This window comes from Balaenoptera musculus, chromosome 8, assembly GCF_009873245.2.
Source record: "Balaenoptera musculus isolate JJ_BM4_2016_0621 chromosome 8, mBalMus1.pri.v3, whole genome shotgun sequence".
Taxonomy (NCBI): Eukaryota; Metazoa; Chordata; class Mammalia; order Artiodactyla; family Balaenopteridae; genus Balaenoptera; species Balaenoptera musculus.
Window position 1 is genome coordinate 33,565,595 of NC_045792.1, and position 21,428 is coordinate 33,587,022.

A 21,428-nucleotide genomic window follows, 5' to 3' on the forward strand; every position below is an offset into this window, starting at 1 on the left:
TCATTCTATTGGCCAAAGAAAGTCACACATGGCTAAGTCCAAAGTCAAAGGACAGGGTTTTGTATATATCTGTTATATGTGTGTTGTCTACTTTTTGTTTGTTCACCTTTAGACATTTTCTTTACCTGCCAAGGCCAGGTAAAAAAATAAAAATAAAACTCATGGTATTTCAAGCAGAAAGGAATTTAGATATTAGGTGCTTATAAACTGTTAAAAAGGCTGAAGGAACAACTGTCAGAAAGCACTGCTAAATCTTCAATTAACCACTAGCCTTCAAACAGTAAAGACTTGCAAAAACTATACATAACTGCCAGCAATGATAATAGCTTCCAGCACTGAAACATAAGATACTAAGAAAAGCATCTGGGGTCACTAGAACTGGAAGGACCACGGTAAGACTTCTACTTCTCTTATAACTTCCATATCTCATGTTTCCTGTTGAGTGGCACCTAATCCTGAGTCTTGCTGGCAGGTCTTCTGAGAAGTGCAGTTATTAGGCCCCCAGGCCCTCTAATGTACTGAAGAGGAAAAGAATGAGGAAATAATGCTATGTGCCAGCACAAAATCCATCAGAGTATTATATAATCATTGTTTCGATTATGAATGGGAGCATTTGTTTTCTATCCCATTTTCTAATAACTTATGACAGATGAATCACTTTTCTATGTTTATTTTATATCCCACAACAGCCCCAGGATGCAAATATTATTAATACTTTGAAAAAGGGTCATATCTATTTTTCTTTCTGCTCTTCCCCCCTTCCTCCCTCCCTACATCTCTCTCTCTCTTTCTTTCTTTACTTTTCTTTTATCCTTTCTTTCCTTCCTCTCTTCCTTTTTCTTTTCTTTCTTCCTTTCTCTTTCTTTCTTCCTGCCTTCTTTTGCTTCCCTTCTTACCACTTCCCTACCTTCTCTACCTCCCACCCTTCCTCCTCTCCTTCATTCTTCCTTCCCACCCCCTCTCCCTTCCTTCCCTCCTTTTTAAAATCTCATCAGACTCTCAGTATTGTTCTACTCAGTGGTAAAATAGTGTGGTATTCATTCTATCACAACAGCAATCATAATAAACACCTTCCAGATACCAAAGTCCATATGTGTGTATGTGTGTGTATGGATACATGATAGATAGGTAGGTAAATAGATAATAGATAGACAGACTTGCTTAATTTCAACTTCTCATACCCTTGTAAAATGAGATATCAATTTTTTTTTTTAAAGCTGAAGGAAACTTAAGGTTCATAACAATTCAGCCCAAGTTTCTACAGGGAGCAAATTTACAGCAGAGATTCAATCCTGGCTCATCCTTATTCCAAAGTCTGTAATCTTTCCATTTGTCAAAATTACATCAATACACTCAGCAAATATGACAGATTTTAGGGAAAAAAAGTCTGTATCTTATTAATCATTAGTCTGTCTAGGACTTACTAAGTAAACTAAGCTTAGTACAGAAAGAGTAACTAAATGTCAGACATCTACTGGTAGAGACAGAGTCCCTCATATATTTTGTAGTATAGTCTCGAGCCATTCAGGTAGCTGAGTATTCAAGCTAAGGGTTTCCATTGCTTGTATATAAGCAGGATTAAACAGAAACTTTCTTGTATATTTGAAAACTGCCTCAGAAAAATCATTTTGGTTTTTATATTCCACACTCAGTCTTCCCTGGCATCTAAATAAAGGTATAGGAAAACATGACACTAAATGCCTAAATGCCACTATTTCCTCTGTCTCTGTGAATTCTTTTCACAATAGAAATATTCAATAAACATTACTATTTACTGGTCAAGTATCATGTATGATGTATTTTGCATACATTCACATTACTTGAAGTGTTTGAATGTTTACAGTTTGTGAATGCTAGCAAAAGTCTATGTAATATAAAACCTAGGCACTCCTTCATATTATCACACTGAAACTTAGTACTGTTTTTTCCCCTCTTTGCTTTGGGCAAACTTAGTTTTCTTCATATCCTTAGGAACTCCAACTTGAGAAATATTAATTCACCAACATATCTTCTCTGAACAAAATGATATTGAAGATAATACCTTGATAGCCAACTTAAACCACCCCCTCTCACCTCTACAGCTGGCAGACAGAGGTAAATGCTAACTAAGGAATTCATACAACTTCAAATTATAAAATATTTTATACAAACCGATAAATTATTTGTCATCCTGTTTTGGTTCACATATCCAGGGATTTTTGTATACTTTATATAACAAATTTTCCTATAAAATATTTGAAAATAGTATCTTCCAAAAGACAAAAACCTACAAATATAGTTAAAATTAAAAAACTAATTTTTACAAGTAGCAAACTACTGATCTTTATAACAAACATCTTAGAATGAATTAAGATTTTATTATTGAATAACAATTTTGGAGGGGTCTCTTCCATCTTCCTTCCTGACAATTAGGAATTGTACTTTCCCATTGATTTGGACACACTACCCTTGAAAGACTATTGTGGACACTCCAATTGTTAGAAAGTTCTAATATTCAGCCAAAACTACCTTCATGGAACTTCCCCATTATTTTAAGTTGTGAATTCTGGATACCACACTGTAAACAGTATAACAATTAGCAGTGCTGTTAACATAAACAGTACATATGTAGCAACTAAAGTATGTGAAAAGGGGACTTCCCTGGTCATCCAGTAGTTAAGAATCCGCCTTCCAATTCAGGGAACACAGGTTTGATCCCTGGTCAGGGAACTAAGATCCCACATGTGGCAGGGCAACTAAGCCCGCACACCGCAACTACTGAGCCCATGTACTCTAGACCCTGCATGCTCCAGAGCGTGCACACCACAACTAGAGAGCCTGTGTGCCACAACTACTGAGCTCATGTGCTCTGGAGCCCATGCCACAATTAGAGAGAAGGCTGCGTGCCACAACAAAGAGCCCATGCACTGCAACAAAAGATCCTGCATGCCACAACTAAGACCCGATGCAGACAAATAAATAAATAAATAATAAATTAATTTAAAAAAAATGCACAACTTAAACGTTGAGGATTATTTTTAAAAAATAAATAAAAGATAAAGTATGTGAAAAGGATTTTTTTCTTTCAAATTTTTATGCAATTTTCAAGAACATTAAGGATGAAAAATTAAATTTCTCATTTTTTAAAATGAGAGAGCATCCCACTCTATTTTCATCAGCTGTCATACTCTTTATTTATATGCATTGATACTAGGAATTAGAGTTTTTTCATTAAGTGATAAGAATTCTGCCAATTCTGAATATCTATAAACTCAGAGCCACACAGGCGCTTCTCTAATGGAATGAAGCTCTTTCTCATGGAACTGAGCCAAAGTCTATTAAATAGCATTGTGTAAGTTATTGAGTGAAATGTTTCATTGTCAGAGGCTGAACTCAGGACCCCTTTTAATATATGTTACTGCTTATTATGGCAGGAATTTAGCTGATTGTGTCAAGATGAAACTGTCAGTGCCTTCCCTGAATGTTTCTAGTAGCTGTAGTGACAGATTAGGTACAAGTACATGAATGAAATGGGGCTTTATTTAAAGTGACACTGTGAATTCACTCTCAGCAGATTCATCAATTCTAATTCACTTATGTCTTTTTGGAGTGCTCAGTCTGTCTCATCTGTTTCAACTGCTTCCTATTCTACCAATATGCTTTTCAATTAGCCACGCAGAATAATAGCATGAGTGACATAACAAGAGTGAGCTATGCTCTGCCAAACCTGTGTCCATAGGTTCTCTGTACAGTAAAATACGTTCCCCATCCTCAACGTGAAACCTAGATTTATTAATAGGTTGCCAAAATCCTCTTCTCAAAAATTAATTAGAGTTCTGTTGAACTACTTGAATTTAACACAATTCAGCTGGTAATTGATAAAATGCACCAGTTCACAGGTGGCAAAGGCATTTACTCCATTCTATTTCCATCTGCTGATATGTCTACCATAAATTTAAATTGCATATCTATCATGCAACAGGAAGTGAGAATTAGATCCAAAATCCTCTTACCCACAGCTGATATGCTGTGTTCAGTTGTCTTTCTTTAAAAATGTCACAAGCACCATAAATAGTTTCTAACATTGCAAAATTCAATTAAGGTGTCTGCATATAATTTATCTCTGGTATTCACAGATATTAGAGAAGCAGCAAGTTAATATAGAGTTTGATTTGTTAAGATGCTCCAGTGATTAAGAGTTGAAAACAAAATGCTTTGTATACAGGAAATAATACCTTCCAAATGTGTGTGCATCTTTTGTACAAATTGTTATTTTTATTTTATTTTGTATATGTAACCTATTCTCAGATCATTCTTGTTGTAACAAGCAGAAATATGATGGCAAAATTTGGCTGAAAAATCTGTTCAATATTAGAATATAGCAATGGACTAATTCATGCGGAACTCACTCTTTTTCCATGGCTTGGGGTTTCACTATCAGAGACTTTCAATCTACTTCCTTATCTTTTCTCTCCCCTTATTTCCGAGACTTTGAGAAAATGAAAATTCATGGTTATTTTTCTCCAAAAAATTAATTTAAAGATACCTGGTGTAGTTAGGACCTTCAATAAAAATGAAAAACTGGTATGACTTAATGGAATGAATGAAAGGCACTTGAAATGTAAAATTTTCTGTAGTGATATCTCAGAACAGGAGTGTGACTAGTAGAAAGTAAAATTGCACGTCAAACTCTTGACTCTTAACACTCTCCCACAGAACTGTTCTCAAATTTAGATTTAGTCACTTTCCTTCTTTACTCTAATTTTCAAGCCTGAAGAAACTGAAATCATAGAATAGGCTTAGGAAAATACTTTCCAATATTTTGAATTAATTAACTTGAATTAACCTGACAAATTAAACGATAGCTCTATCACAGCCTTGAAATTGGGTATGATACTGTTGGTATTTTATAAATAATTACAAAACAAAGATAAATAATTCTATATCCCAAATGGATTGACCTCCTTGGCTGATTATATAAAAATACATCATATGTATTGTAGTTAAGTAGCACAAAGTAGATTAAATTGAAATGATTGAATTAATAAATTGAATTAAATTGAATTAATAAAGTGAATTAAATTGAATTAATAAAGTGAAATAATTTCAATAAATTGAATTGTTCATGCCTACTTAGTTGTGAATATTAAACATGTTTCTAATACTGTATTCTAAAACATTTTAATGTATTCATTTTATATGATTTATTAATTATACAATGATCATTTTTATTCAAAATAGATCTAATTAATATTTAATGATTTTGGTTGTTGTTTTAGTATACAGGAATGCAGAGTTGCTGAGAAAATAGCATACAAGTCACTTTCATCTGGGAGATCTCCTATTAATGTGGGGATGATTCAACCTCTTTCTGTGCAAGACTTCCTGCCTATATAACCTAAGCACTGCCTTCAAACTCAAGCTGTCAAAAAAAACCCATGAAATCCATCCACTAGCAGATTATATGTTGGTTGAGGAAGATACGAAACAAGAGGCAATATGAGAATACTGTTTCTCTTATAGCTTTCAGCAATTTAACACAATCTCTATGTACTTGCCATGCTCATATCAAACTAAAAATTTTAATAAAGACAAAATTTTTTGCTATTTTCACTTTAATATTATTACTAGAATATTTGTAGAGTGTTTGTGTTTACTAACACAATTAAGGTTTTTTCAATTTAAAATAAAGCACTTATTTAGAGTAAACAAAATATTTGATCTTTAACATATTGAGCTGTTGTTAAGGAGTTCCATAAATGGCACATACAGGCTTTATTTTTCTTTTCCCTTCAACATTCTTTTCATTTCAAAGGTATATTAATAAAAGATGAACTGTACCTTCTGTCTGAAAACAGGGTCCAGATTATAAACTTCAAAAAGGAACTGGTTCTGTAAAGATATCCTTTTGCCGTAGTCATGCAAAATTGATGCTTAGTAGATCTTGAATGGCACTAAATGGCAATCCTTTAAGGTCACCTGTTAAGAAAATACATCTGCTATTATGGTTACAAATAATTTTTCTTTCAAATTTCCATTGTTTGAACTAAATCCAATTTTCTTATTAAATATCTTATGTAATTGTTTTATTTAGTTATATGGAAAATTACTATGCTATTTACCAATATCAACATGTATTTATAATACTTCTAATTAAATATATTTAGAGTTGTTACGTTATCAGATTTAATTTTTCCTTTGTAATTTATATTTGCTAATAAACACAAAAGCATATCACAAGCTAAATTTTCATGGATTTCAAAAGCTTAAAACATTTAACACATCATTCAGACAGAAAATAATAAGGAAGAATTGAATTTAAACTGTATGTAAGACCTGATGGACTTACAGATATTTACAGAACATTTCATCCAACAGCAGCAGAATACACTTTTTTCTCATTAACACATGGAACACACGTATTTATCATAAATTGTTGTTGAATTTGTCAAATGCTTTTTTCTTCATTTATTCAGATGCTTATATGATTTTTATTCTTTATTTTGTTAATGTTGTTCAACATCTGAAAATCAATCAATGTGATACACCACATCTCTTTATGATAAACACTCTCAACAAACTGGGCATAGCGGGAATGTATATCAACATAATGAAAGCCATACATGACACATCCACAGCTAACATTATACTAAACAATGAAAAGATGAAACCTTTCCCTCTAAGATAAGGAATAAGACAAGGATGCCTATTCTTACCACATTTATTCAACATAGTACTGGAAGTTCTAGCGTGAGTCATTAGGCAAAGAAAAAAGAAATAAAACGTATCTAAATCAAAAAGGAAGAAGTAAAAACATCTCTATTTGCAGATGACATGATATTATACATAGAAAAACCTAAAGACTCAAAAAAGAAAATTAGAACTAATGAACAAATTCAGTAAATTTGAAGGATACAAAATCAAAATGCAAACATCATTTGTATTTCTATACACTAGTAACAAACTATCAAAAGAGAAATTTAAAAAATAATCTGCTTAAATTGCATCAAAAATAATAAAGTACATAGGAATAAATTTAACCAAGGTGGTAAATGACCTGTATACTGAAAACTATAAAATACTGACGGAAGAAACTGAAGAAGATACAAAATAAGGAAAGATATTCTGTGCTGATGCATTGGAAAAATTGATATGGTTAAAATGTCCATATTGCTCAAAGTGATCTAAAAATTCAGTGTAATCCCTATCAAAATTCCAGTGGCATTTTTCACAGAAATAGAAAAACCATCTTAAAATTTGTATAGAACCACAAAAACCCTGAATAGCCAAAGCAATCTTGAAAAGGAAGAATGAAATTGGAGGCCTCCCACTTACTGATTTCACACTATATTACAAAGCTATAGTAATCAACACAGTATGGTACTGGCATAAACACAGACACACAGATCCATGGAACAGAATAGATAGCTCAAAAATAAACCCATGTACATATGGTCAATTAATTTATGACAAAGGAGCCAAGAATATGTATATGGGGAAAAGACAATTTCTTTAACAAATGGTATTGGGAAAAGTGGGCAACCACATGTAAAAGAATGAAACTATACCCCTGTCTCACACCATACACAAAAATCAACTCAAAGTGGATTGAATACATCAATATAAGACCTGAAACCACAAAGCTACTAGAAAAAAACACATGGGGTAAGCCCCTTGGCACTGATCTTGGCAATTATTTTTTGGATTTGACACCAAAAGCAAAGATAACAGAAGCAAAAATAAATAAATGGAACTATACCAAACTAAAAAGCTTCTGCACAGCAAAGGAAATAATCAACAAAATGAAAAAGCATCATATGGAATGGGAGAAAATATTTGCAAATCATTTATCTGATAAGGAGTTAATGTCCAAAATATACAAGGAACTCATACAAATCAACAGCAAAACCAAATAAACAAACAAAAAACAAAAATAGAGAATCCAGAGGAGGACCATCAAGATGGCGGAGTAAGATGTAGAGATCACCTTCCTCCCCACAAATACATCAAAAATACATCTACATGTGGAACGCTGCTACAGAGCACCTACTGAATGCTGGCAGAAGACCTCAGACTACCCAAAAGGCAAGAAACTCCCCACATACCTGGGTAGGGTAAAAGAAAAAAAGAAAAAACAGAGACAAAAGAATAGGGAGGGGACCTGCACCTCAGGGAGGGAGCTTGAAGGAGGAAAAGTTTCCACACACTAGGAAACCCCTTCACTGGCAGAGACAGGGGTAGGTGAGGGGAAGCATCAGACCCACAGAGGAGAGCACAGCAACAGGTGCAGAGGGCAAAGCAGAGAGATTCCCATACAGAGGATCAGTGCTGACTAGCACTCACCAGCCTGAAAGCCTTGTCTGCTCACACACCGGGGCGGGTAGGGGCTGGGAGCTGAGGCTAGGGATTCAGAGGTCAGATCCCAGGGAGAGGACTGGAGTTGGCTGCGTGAACACAGCCTGAAGGGGGCTAGTGTGCCACAGCTAAACGGTGGGAGTCCAGGGAAAAGTCTGGAACTGCCTAAAAGTCAAGAGACCATTGTTTTGGGGTGCACAAAGAGAGGAGATTCAGACAACCGCCTAAACAAGCTCCAGAGATGTGCGCGAGCCACAGCTATCACTGCAGAACAGAGATGGGAATGAAATGCTAATGCTGCTGCTGCAGCCACCAAGAATCATGGGTGCAAGCACAGGTTACTATCCAAACATCCCCTCCAGGTAGTCTCTGCAGTCCACCACTGCCAGGGTCCCGTGATACAGGGACAACTTCCTCGGAAGAACACATGGCATGCCTCAGGCTGTTGCAACGTCACGCTGGCCACTGCCAGTGCAGGCTCGCCCCGCATTCCATACCCCTCCCTCCCTCCGGCCAGAGTGAGCCAGATCCCCCTAATCAGCTGCTCCTTTAACCGCCTCCTTTAACCTCCTCCTGTCTGGGTGAAGAACAGATGTCAGAGGGTGACCTACATGCAGAGGCAGGGCCAAATCCAAAGCTGAACCTCAGGAGCTGTGCAAACAAAGAAGAGAAAGGGAAATTTCTCCCAGCAGCCTCAGGAGCAGTGGATTAAATCTGCACAATCAACTTCATGTACCCTGCATCTGTGGAATACCTGAATAGACAACCAATCACCCCAAAACTGAGGTGGTAGACTTTGGGAGCAACTGTAGACTGGGGATTTGCTGTATGCGATTGACCAGTTTCTGATTTTTATGCTTATCTTAGTTTAGTTTTTAGTACTTGTTATCACTGGTGGATTTGTTTATTGGTTTGGCTGCTCTCTTCTTTTCTTTTTTCTATTACTTAAAAAATTTTTTTATTTCCATAATTTGAAAAAAAAATTTATTTCAATAACTTTACTTACTTTTTTTCTTTTTCTTCCTTTTTTTTCCCTTTTCTTCTGAGCCGTGTGGCTGACAGGGTCTTGGTGCTCCAGCCGGCTGTCAGGCCTGAGCCTCTGAGGTGGGAGAGCCGAGTTCAAGACATTGGACCACAGAACCTTCCGGCCCCATGTAATATCAATTGGCGAGAACTCTCCCAGAAATCTCCATCTCAACACTAAGACCCAGCTCCATGCAATGACCAGTAAGCTCCAGTGCTGAATACCCCATGCCAAACAAGTAGCAAGACAGGAACACAACTCCACCCATTAGCAGAGAGGCTGCCTAAAATCGTAATAAGTTCACAGACACCTGAAAACACACCACCAGATGCGGTCCTGTCCGTAAGAAAGACAAGATCCAGCCTCATCCACCAGAACACAGGCACCAGTCACCTCCACCAGGAAGCCTACACAACCCACTGAACCAACCTTACCCACTGGGGGTAGATATCAAAAACAATGGGAACTAGGAACTTGCAGCCAGTGAAAAAGGAGACCACAAACACAGTAAGTTAAGCAAAATGAGAAGACACAGAAATAGGCAGCAGACAAAGGAGTAAGGTAAAAACCCACCAGACCAGTATCTTTTTCCAACCACAATGCTATGAGACTAGATACAATTGCAGGAAAAAATACTGTAAAAAATACAAACAAATGGAGGCTAAACAATACACTACTAAATAACCAAGAAATCACTGAAGAAATCAAAGAGGAAATCAAAAAATACCTAGAAAAAAATGACAATGAAAACACGAAGACCCAAAACCTATGGGATGCAGCAAAAGCAGGACTAAGAGGGAAGTTTATAGCAATACAATCCTACCTCAAGAAAAAGAAAAATGTCAAATAAACAACCTAAACTTACACCTAAAGCAATTAGAAAAAGGAGAACAAAAAACGCCCAAAGTTAGCAGACATAAAGAAATCATAAAGATCAGGTCAGAAATAAATGAAAAAGAAATGAATGAAATGGTAGCAAAGATAAATAAATCTAAAAGCTGGTTCTTTAAGAAGATAAAAAAATTGATAAACCATTAGACAGACTCATCAAGGAAAAAAAGGAGAAGACTCAAATCAACAGAATTAGAAATGAAAAAGGAGAAGTAACAACTGACACTGCAAAAATACAAAAGATCATGAGAGATTACTAAAAGCAACTATATGCCAATAAAATGGACAACCTGGAAGAAATGGACAAATTCTTAGAAAGGTATAACCTTCCAAGACTGAACCAGGAAGAAATAGAAAATATAAACAGACCAATCACAAGCACTGAAATTGAAACTGTGATTAAAAATCTTCCAACAAACAAAAGCCCAGGACCAGATGGCTTCACAGGCGAATTCTATCAAACTTTTAGAGAAGAGCTAACACCTATCCTTCTCAAACTCTTCCAAAATATAGCAGAGGGAGGAATACTCCCAAACTCATTCTACGAGGCCACTATCACCCTGATACCAAAATCAAGCAAAGATGTCACAAAGAAAGAAAACTACAGGCCAACATCACTGATGAATATAGATGCAAAAATCCTCAACAAAATACTAGCAAACAGAACCCAACAGCACATTAAAGGGATCATACACCATGATCAAGTGGGGTTTATCCTAGGAATACAAGGATTCTTCAATATACACATCAATCAATGTGGTAAACCATATTAAAAAATTGAAGGAGAAAAACCATATGATCATCTCAATAGATGCAGAAAAAGCTTTTGACAAAATTCAACACCCGTCAATGATAAAAACCCTCCAGAAAGTAGGCATAGAGGGAACTTACCTCAACATAATAAAGGTCATAAATGACAAACCCATAGCCAACATCATCCTCAATTGTGAAAAACTGAAACCATTTCCACTAAGATCAGGAAAAAGACAAGGTTGTCTACTCTCACGACTATTAGTCAACATAGTTTTGGAAGTTTTAGCCACAGCAATTAGAGAAGAAAAAGAAATAAAAGGAATCCAAATCAGAAAAGAAGAAGTAAAGCTGTCACTGTTTGCAGGTGACATGATACTATACATAGAGAATCCTAAAAATGCTACCAGAAAACTACTAGAGCTAATCAATGAATTGGGTAAAGTAGCAGGATACAAAATTAATGCACAGAAATCTCTTGCATTCCTATACACTAATGATGAAAAATCTGAAAGAGAAATTAAGGAAACACTCCCATTTATCACTGCAACAAAAAGAATAAAATCCCTAGGAATAAACCTACCTAAGGAGACAAAACCCTGTATGTAGAAAACTATAAGACACTGGTGAAAGAAATTAAAGATGATACAAACAGATGGAGAGATATACCATGTTCTTGGATTGAAAGAATCACATTGTGAAAATGACTATACTACCCTAAGCAATCTATAGATTCGGTGAAATCTCTAAACTACCAGTGGCATTTTTCACAGAACTAGAACAAAAAATTTCACAATTTGTATGGAAACACAAAAGACCCTGAATAGCCAAAGCAATCTTGAGAAAGAAAAATGGAGCTGGAGTATTCAGGCTCCCTGACTTCAGACTATACTACAAAGCTACAGTAATCAAGACAGTATGGTACTGGCATAAAAACAGAAATATAGATCAATGAAACAGGATAGAAAGCCCAGAGATAAACCCACACACCTATGGTCACCTTATTTTTGATAATAGTGGCAAGAATATTTAATGGAGAAAAGTCAGCCTCTTCAATAAGTGGTGCTGGGAAAACTGTACAGCTACATGTAAAAGAATGAAATTAGAACAGTCCCTAACACCATACACAAAAATAAACTCAAAGTGGATTAAAGACCTAAATGTAAGACCAGACACTATAAAACTCTTAGTGGAAAACATAGGCAGAACTCTCTATGACATAAATCACAGCAAGATCCTTTTGACCCACCTCCTAGAGAAATGGAAATAAAAAGAAAAATAAACAAATGGGACCGACTGAAACTTAAAAGCTTTTGCACAGCAAAGGAAACCATAAACAAGATGAAAAGACAACCCTCAGAATGGGAGAAAATATTTGCAAATGAAGCAACTGACAAAGGATTAATCTCCAAAATATACAAGCAGCTCATGCAGCTGTATATCAAAAAACAAAAAACCCAATCCAAAAATAGGCAGAAGACTTAAATAGGCATTTCTCCAAAGAAGACATACAGATTGACAACAAACACATGAAAGGATGCTCAACATCACTAATCATTAGAGAAATGCAAATCAAAACTACAATGAGGTATCACCTCACACTGTTCAGAATGGCCATCATCAAAAAATCTACAAACAATAAATGCTGGAGATGGTTTGGAGAAAAGGGAACACTCCTACTCTGTTGGTAGGAATGTACATTGATACAGCCACTATGGAGAACAGTGTGGAGGTTTAAAAAGTTAAATATAGATCTAACATATGACCCAGCCATCACACTACTGGTCATATACTCTGAGAAAACCAAAACTCAGAAAGAGTCATGTACCACAATGTTTATTGCAGCACTATTTACAATAGCCAGGATGTGGAAGCAACCTAAGTGTCCATCGACAGATGAATGGATAAAGAAGATGTGGCACATATATACAATGTAATATTACTCAGCCATAAAAAGAAATGAAATTGAGTTATTTGTAGTGAGGTGGTTGGACCTAGTATCTGCCTTACAGAGTGAAGTAAGTCAGAAAGAGAAAAAACAAATACTGTATGCTAACACATATATAGGGAATCTAAAAAAAAAAAAAAGGTTCTGAAGAACCTAGGGGCAGGACAGGAATAAAGACGCAGACGTAGAGAATGGACTTGAGGACACAGGGAGGAGGAAGGGTAAGCTGGGACGAAGTGAGAGTGTGGCAATGACATATATATACTACCAAATGTAAAATAGATAGCTAGTGGGCAGCAGCCACATAGCACAAGGATATCAGCTCAGTGCTTTGTGACCACCTAGAGGGGCAGGATAGGGAGGATGGGAGGGAGAGGCAAGAGGGAGATGATATGGGGGTATAAGTATACATATAGCCGATTCACTTTTTTATACAGCAGAAACTAACACAACAATGTAAAGCAATTATTCTCCAATAACGATGTTAAAAAAAATAGAGAATCCAGTTTAAAAGGGGCATAGAAACTGAATGAACAGTTTTCCTAAGTAGACTAAAAAATTATCAACAGTTACATAAAAAAGTGTTCAACATCACTAATCATCAGGGGAGCACAAATCAAAACAAAAATGAGATATCACCTCACCTTTTAGAGTGGTTATCATGCAGACAAGTGATAACAAGTGCTGGCAAGGATGTGGAGAAAAGGAAATAAAGCTATCATATATTCCAGCAACCCCACTATGCATATATATCCTAAGGAAATAAAGATAGGATATTGAAGATATATCTTCATTCCCAAGTTCATTGCAGCATTATTCACAATAGCCAAATAATGAAAACAACCTAAGTTTCTCTGAAGGAATGAATGGATAACGAAGATGTGTCATATATACATATGATGAAATACTGTTCAGCTATAAGAAAGAAGGAAATCTTGCCATTTTTAACAACGTGGATGGACCTTGAGAATACTATGGTAAGTGAAATAAGCCAGACAAGGAGAGAAAAATAATGCATGGTATCATTTATATGTGGAATCTAAAACAAAAAAAAAAAAAAAAGAAAGAAAAGAAAGGTCAAAGTCATAGAAACAGAGTCAGATGTGGGCTAGAGGATGAAGGAATTAGGGAGTGGTTTATTAATGGATACACACTTTCAGCTATAAGAAGAAAAAGTCTGAGTATCTAATGTAAACATGGTGACTAGAGTTTATCACACTGTACTGTGTAATTGAAAATTGCTAAGAGAACAGAGATTAAATGTTCTTAACAACAACAACAACAACAACAAAAAGATAAATGTGTGAGTTGGAATATCTGTTAATTAACTAGATCGGAGGAATCCTTTCACAATATATACAGGCATCAAATCGTCACGTACACTTTAAATATCTTAAAATTTTATATGTCATTTATACCTCAATGAAACTGAAATAAAAATTAACATATTAACTTATTCTTATATTTCACCTTTTAAAAATTTTTTATAATACTTCTGTAGTATTTTTAGCATTCACATTATTTTTTTGTTTTCCATTTATTTAAGGGATTTACAATAGGTATTTCTTCTTAAAATCGTGTCACTTTCATTTTAAAATATGTTTGAAAATTATTTAAGTGTATGTAATTGCTGACTTATAGGTAATTTACATGTGTGAGACCATCTCTATTTTTTTAACTTATAATGAAGTTCACTGTTTGAAAGAAATTCTCCACTCTATAAAATGGGCATTTTTCTAAAATTTGCTCTTGATAGATTTGTGAATGTACCAGCATCAAAACCAGAGCATAGCTACCCATACAAACAGTATGTCTTATCTCAAATAACTAAACTGTGATGTAAATTTTGAAACATTAGATTAATGACTTCAGAGTGACTGAGGCCATTAACTGAGAGTCCATGTTGAGACACTACCAAGAGTCAAGGGAAACCTAAGGTGCATATTTCCTTTTTTTTTTTTTTCTAAGGTGCATATTTCATGATTGGGTTGAGAAAAACTATTTCAATTGCTTGTAGTCTTCACCACCAAAGATTATTGATCTTTATGAGTCTTACCTATATTAGTCAGAACCATAGGAGATTGACATTTATATTAGACAAATATAGTGGAACATAGGTAATTTCATGTGGCCCAAACCAAAGATTTTCTCTAATCCTGGTTTGCATTTCTCATATCAGGTCCAAATTCTAAATATCACTGTAGTAGACAAGTCACTTTTTTTGGTAAAACAGAAAGCTAATCTTACTTTTGCAGCTCATACTCCAAGTATAAAACTATTCCAGGGCTTCCCTGGTGGCACAGTGGTTAAGAATTTGCCTGCCAATTCAGGGGACATGGGTTCAAGCCCTGGTCCAGGAAGATCCCACATGCCGCGGAGCGACTAGGCCCGTGAGCCACAACTACTGAGCCTGCACTCTAGAGCCCACGAGCCACAACTACTGAAGCCTGCACGCCTAGAGCCCATGCTCCACAACAAGAGAAGCCACCGCAATGAGAAGCCCATGCACCGCAACGAAGAGTAGCCCGCACTTGCCTCAACTAGAGAAAGCCCATGTGCAGCAACAAAGACCCAACTCAGCCAAAAATAAATAAATAAATTTATATATATATATATAAACTATTCCAGAAAACAGATAATGTATTCTAAGGTCACTTCAAAAGAAACCCAGTTGCGTTCTTAACAAGTAAAACTGTTGTATTTTTTGGTGAGGAATTATGAGGAGAAGGTTACACATTTCTTTTATTTCCTTCTTTTATCTCTCCCTGTCTCTATCCCTCCATTCCTTCCTTTTTTCTTTCTTCATTCTCTCTTCTTTCCCCCTTTTCTTACTTTTCTTTCTCTTCCTAACAAACACTGAAAATTATACATTTCTACTCTGTACCTTAGAACCCTAAATTATTTTAAAGGCAGGCATGATTTCTTTTCCCCTGAAGTTATGAACTTTGGCAGAGAGATAGTTACCTACGTAACCAGCAAAAGCTTATTTAAGAACTTGAAGAATTATGTTTCTTTCAGCTTGGACTTTCATTAAGAAGAATTCTTTGGAATTCGGAATTTCATGTTCCTGTTATTGTCATTACCTTTTAAAGATGACATGGTACATCATTTTTTTTTTTTTTTTTTTACTTACGGAAATATTGAGAAAATTAAATGAAGTAATGCCCATTAAATGCTTACCAACATGCCTGACATATATTGAGCATTTAATACATACTACTAATTATTATTATTTTCTCACCTTAATTATGAATTAATACAGCAAGAAAGAAATAATAATGAATGGTAGTGTTGTTGTGTTTTCAAATTTCCTCTTCAAGTTTGCTTCTCAGAAGCAAAACCTTTCAGTCTAGTGTCTGAAATAAGCTCATGCCTGTCTTTAAGACAGTATGTTTTGATGCAGAAACTACTCCATTTGGAGTCAAGGTAAGATTTCCTTAGGCATTAGCCACTAACTTACTCTTAGATCATAAGTAAGTCATTCAGCATTTCTGAGAAAATGCCTTAGAATGGGGATAATGGTGTCAGATCCTCTGTCTACTTGAAGAATTATAATAAATGTCTCAAGAAATGATAGATGAGAAACTTATTTCTAATCTCAGTTTTACATGTTAGTTGCTATGTCTGTCTCAAGTTGGACTTTATGAAAGGTTACAATTTTTGCCAACCCATCTTTTTCTCACCACTTCTTTTAAAAGTAGATCAAAGTTCACCCAGAAGTCCTAGGTGACTTACTCAAAAAGGAGGTGAGTTGTCTCATTATTCATAACCTTGCTTCACTTACTCTTATGTGATTCTGCTGTGATTTTTTAGATCTAACATGAATTTTACTTTGCACAAGGAAAAGAGTAAGTCCTTATAACCAGCCTAAAATTGTACAGTTGCTTGATATTTTCCTTTTCTCTTCTACATTTCTAAATTCCTCTATTTCAAGTTATTTCCAATTCATATATCTTCTTTATATATATTTTTTCTCTTTTCTCTCCTTTATCAGACTGGAAAAAAATTAGTCTTTTTGCAAGATAATTGCCTTTAATAGAATCCACTTTTAGTTTTCTACTTCAAATGTGTCAATGAGTAGGAAAACAAAAAAAAAATTAACCTTAGAAAAACTTATAGCTAAGCCTTAAATTGATATTTAATCTTTATTAACAACATGTTAAATTCAAGATAGTATCCAGCACGGTTCTATGCTTCAAATGACCTTCCTACCCACATTCACCTAAAGAACTTCCATTCATATTAAAATTTCTGTTCAGGCTGGAGGTCCTCTTAAGTTTTCCTTACAACTCCAGACAAATCTAATTATGTTGTGTTCTTACTATTGTGGAACTTATTACAACTTCTCTTATTAGAAGTATTGACATGTATTGATATATCTGTTTCTTTTCCCCACTTCTAGAGGTCTCCATATATCCTTAACTCTTCTAACCTAAAGTGAGAACTCCCTTAATGAAATTTTAAATTTACGCCAAAATATATACACAGACGACTGAATTTAACTTGGTTGCAACTTAATTAATGCTTGTTTACATAAGGTATACTCAATTCAAAAGCAAAGAAAATCATATTAAAGAAATGCATAAGTGTCAGAATTCTCAGAAACATAGCAGTTAACAAAGAAACAAGTCTGACAGGTCGGGGATGATTATAGGCAATAGCAGAACATTCCTATTTTCATCATCCCACTCTTCCAGGCTCTTTCAACTCTCCTTTGAAATAACCTCCTTTAGACATGAGATACTCAGTCAACACTCTTTTCTGTCAAAAGTTAGTCTTTCTACTGAAACTATTATATCAGGTGCCAAACAAAATGCTAAATTTTGAAGGTATAATTCTTCCTCATATTTCAATGAAACAAAACTGTCAATAATTATGCTATGCAAGGTACAAGACAAGGATGCCCACTCTCATCACCATTATTCAGCATAGTGTTGGAAGTCCTAGCAACAGCAATCATACAAGAAAAGGGAAAAAAAGGAATATAAATTGGAAAGGAAGAAGTAAAACTGTCACTGCTGGTAGATGATGTAATACTATACATAGAAAATCCTAAAGATGCCACTAAAAACTACTGGAATTCATCAATAAATTTGGTAGTTGCAGGATACAAAATTAATATACAGAAATCTGTTGTGCTTCTATACACTAACAACAAACTGCCAGAAAGATGAATTAAGAAAACAATTCCATTCACAGTCACATCAAGAGAAATAAAATGCCTAGGAATAAATCTACTGAAGAGGTAAAAAACCTGTACTCAGAAAACTATAAGACATCAATGAAAGAAACTGAAGATGATACAGACAGATGGAAAGAGATACCACATTCATGGATTGGAAAAATTAATATTGTTAAAATGACGATACTACCCAAGGCAATCTACAGATTCATTGCAATCCCTGTAAAAACACAAACAGCATTCTTCACAGAACTAGAACAAATAATTCTAAAATTTGTATGGAAACACAAAAGACCCTGACTAAATAAAACAGTCCTGAGAAATAAGAACAAAGCTGGAGGTATCAAACACCTTGATTTCAAACTATACTACAAAGCTACAGTAATCAAAAGAGTATAGTACTGGCACAAAAACAGACACATAGACCAATGCAAAAGAATAGCAAGCCAAGAAAAGAACCCACACTTATATGGGCAATTAATCTACAAGAAAGGGGTATGATTATACAATGGGTAAAAGACAGCCTCTTCAATAAACAGTGTTGGAAAAATGGACACAAGCAAACAAATGAAAATGGACTACTCTCTCACATTATGCACACAAAAACATTGAAAATGGATTAGACTTAAATGTAAGACCTGAAACCATAAAACGTCTAGAAGAAAACATATACTATAAGCTCTATGGCATAGGTTTTAGTAATAATTTTTTGGATATGTCTCCTCAGACAAGGGGAAAAAAAGCAAAAATAAACAAATGGGACTACCTCAAACTAAAAATCATTTGCATAGTGAAGGAAACTATCAACAAAACTAATAGACCACCTAATGAATGGGAGAAGATATTGGCAAATAATATACCCAATAAGAGGTTAATATCCAAAATTTACACAGAACTCATACAACTCAACATCAAAAAAGCAAACAACCTGATCAAAAAGTGGGCAAAGAATCTGAATAGACATTTTTCCCAAGAAGATACAGATGGCCAACAGGCACACGAAAAGATGCTCAACATCACTAATCATCAGGGAAATGAAAATCAAAACCACAATGAGATATCACCTCAAACCTGTCAGAATTGCTATATCAAAAAAGACAACCAATAACAAGCTTTGGCAAGAATGTGAGAAAAGAGAACTGTTGGTGGGAATGTAAATTGTTAAAATGACTATAGAAAAGAGTGTGGATATTCCTCAAAAAATTAAAAATAGAACTACCATATGACCAGCAATTCCACTTCTTGGTATTTATCCAAAGAAAACAAAAGCACTGTTCATTGCAGATTTATTTATATTAGCCCAGATATGAAAGCAACCAAGGTGTCCATCAACAGAGGAATATATAAAGAAGATATTATATATATATATATATATATATATATATATATATATATATATATATATATACCCACAATGGAATATTTTTCAGCCACAAAAAATTAAATCTTGCCATTTGAGAAAACATGGATGGACCTAGAGTTATGATGCTAAGTGAAATAAGTCAGACAGATAAAGACAAATACTATATGATTTTTCTTATATGTGGAAACAAAACAAATGAACAAACATAACAATACAGAAACAGAGTTATAGATACAGAGAAAAAACAAGTGGTTGCCAGAGAAAGCAATAGGTTAGGGAGATCAAGAGGTACAAACTTCCAGTTACAAAATAAATGAGCCAAGGGGATGAAATGTACAGTGTGGGGAATATAGTAACTCTGTAATATCTTTGTATGGTGACATATTGTAACTAGACTTATTGTGGTGATCACTTGAAATGTGTAGAAATATCTAATCACTATGTTGTGTAACAGGAACTAACATAGTGCTTTAGGTCAATTAAAAAAAACAAACAAACCAGCAAACAGAAAAAAAGATCAGATTTGTGGTTACCGGAGGCAGGGGGTAGGGGGAGGAGGAATTGGATGAAGGTGGTCAAAAGGTACAAACTTCCAATTAAAAGATAAATAAGTACTAGGGATATAATGTACAACATGATAAATACAATTAACACTCTGTATGTTATATATGAAAGTTGTTAAGAGAATAAATCTTGAGCGTTCTCATCACAAGGAAACTTTTTATAAAATAAACAAAACAAAGAGAGGCTTGGAGTGATTCCAGCAGTGTACTAGAGGCAACTCACTTGCAATAGCCAATTGGTAAATATTCAGAAAGTTTTCAAGCTACCATTAATATTTAATTCAGCCAGTATAGGAATATTTAAACCCAGAATCAGTGAACACTATAAATTAGGGTTTTTAAAATTACTCATTCGGTTTGGTTTACCAGAACACCACTGTTAATCACCAACTCAAAGTGTGAAACCAGAACACCTCTTAATTAGCATGTAAAGATTATCATCTCTTAGAGGCAGAGGGCAAGAAAGTTGAGGCTGAGGCCATGAGTTAATTATAAAAGTAGGTGAGCTCCAGAAAGGTGAATTCTCAAACCTAACAAGTCTGTCACCTCAGTGTCAGAGCCTTGATTGGAAAGGAGTGAGATGTTGATATTCATAATAGGGACATCTGGCTAAACCACTCAAAAATACTGAATTCCTCTATCAGGAATATGTTTATGAGGGCCATCCTCTGGCCCTCCTGATGTGGTCTGGTCCTTCTGGGTAAAGATATAGATACTGCATCCAAGATCAGACATGATCAGAACCAGAGAGTGGTAAGTGAATTGGATCGCTGTTTCCCACTGTCATGTGTCTACTTTCACACCACCTTTCCTGTAAAGTATGTCTGTTGATTCTACGCAACGTTATGCAAGGTCTGTGTCAGTGGAGGTGGCCCTGACTTTCATCACTGGATCAACAATGCCTCTCACTTAGCTCACCCCTGTACCTTCATAGGGGCTCCTGTGGCCAGCTGACCAAGGCAGGGAAAGGCCAAGGGTGGGTCAGGGACAGATCTGCTCTGTTTGTATGTACATCCTGAGAGTAAGCACTATATTATGGCAGACTGATTCTGAAAGATATACATGGTGGGGAATGCTTTCAAAGGACAGTGAACCTGGTCATTAAATTTTTGTTGAAAGAGAAATAGGCCAAAGTAAGGATATATAAATGGACTATGGATAGTATATACATAGTAGGATACATGTATGTATCGGACTATGTATATATAAAACAAGGAATTGGGCTAACATAAAGTGTGACTGTGGATAATAGCAAATCCCAACATTTGGAGTTGGTAACCTGGAGATCCAGAAGAACCAAGGGCATAGTCCTGGCTGAAGACCAGCAGGCTCCAGATCCAAGAAGTGCCAATGTTTCAGTTCAAGTCTGAAAG

At 35.2% G+C, this 21,428-nt stretch overlaps 1 protein-coding gene across 1 annotated transcript in view; it reads right to left on the reverse strand.

The window, feature by feature from the left end:
• CNTN5 (contactin 5) overlaps positions 1-21,428 on the reverse strand; it is a 1,373,994-nt gene that overhangs the window by 1,036,917 nt on the left and 315,649 nt on the right. The window contains exon 2 of the mRNA XM_036862636.1: positions 5,821-5,958. The gene's annotated coding sequence lies outside the window, so the exon portion shown is untranslated. The remainder of the gene's footprint in view (positions 1-5,820; positions 5,959-21,428) is intronic.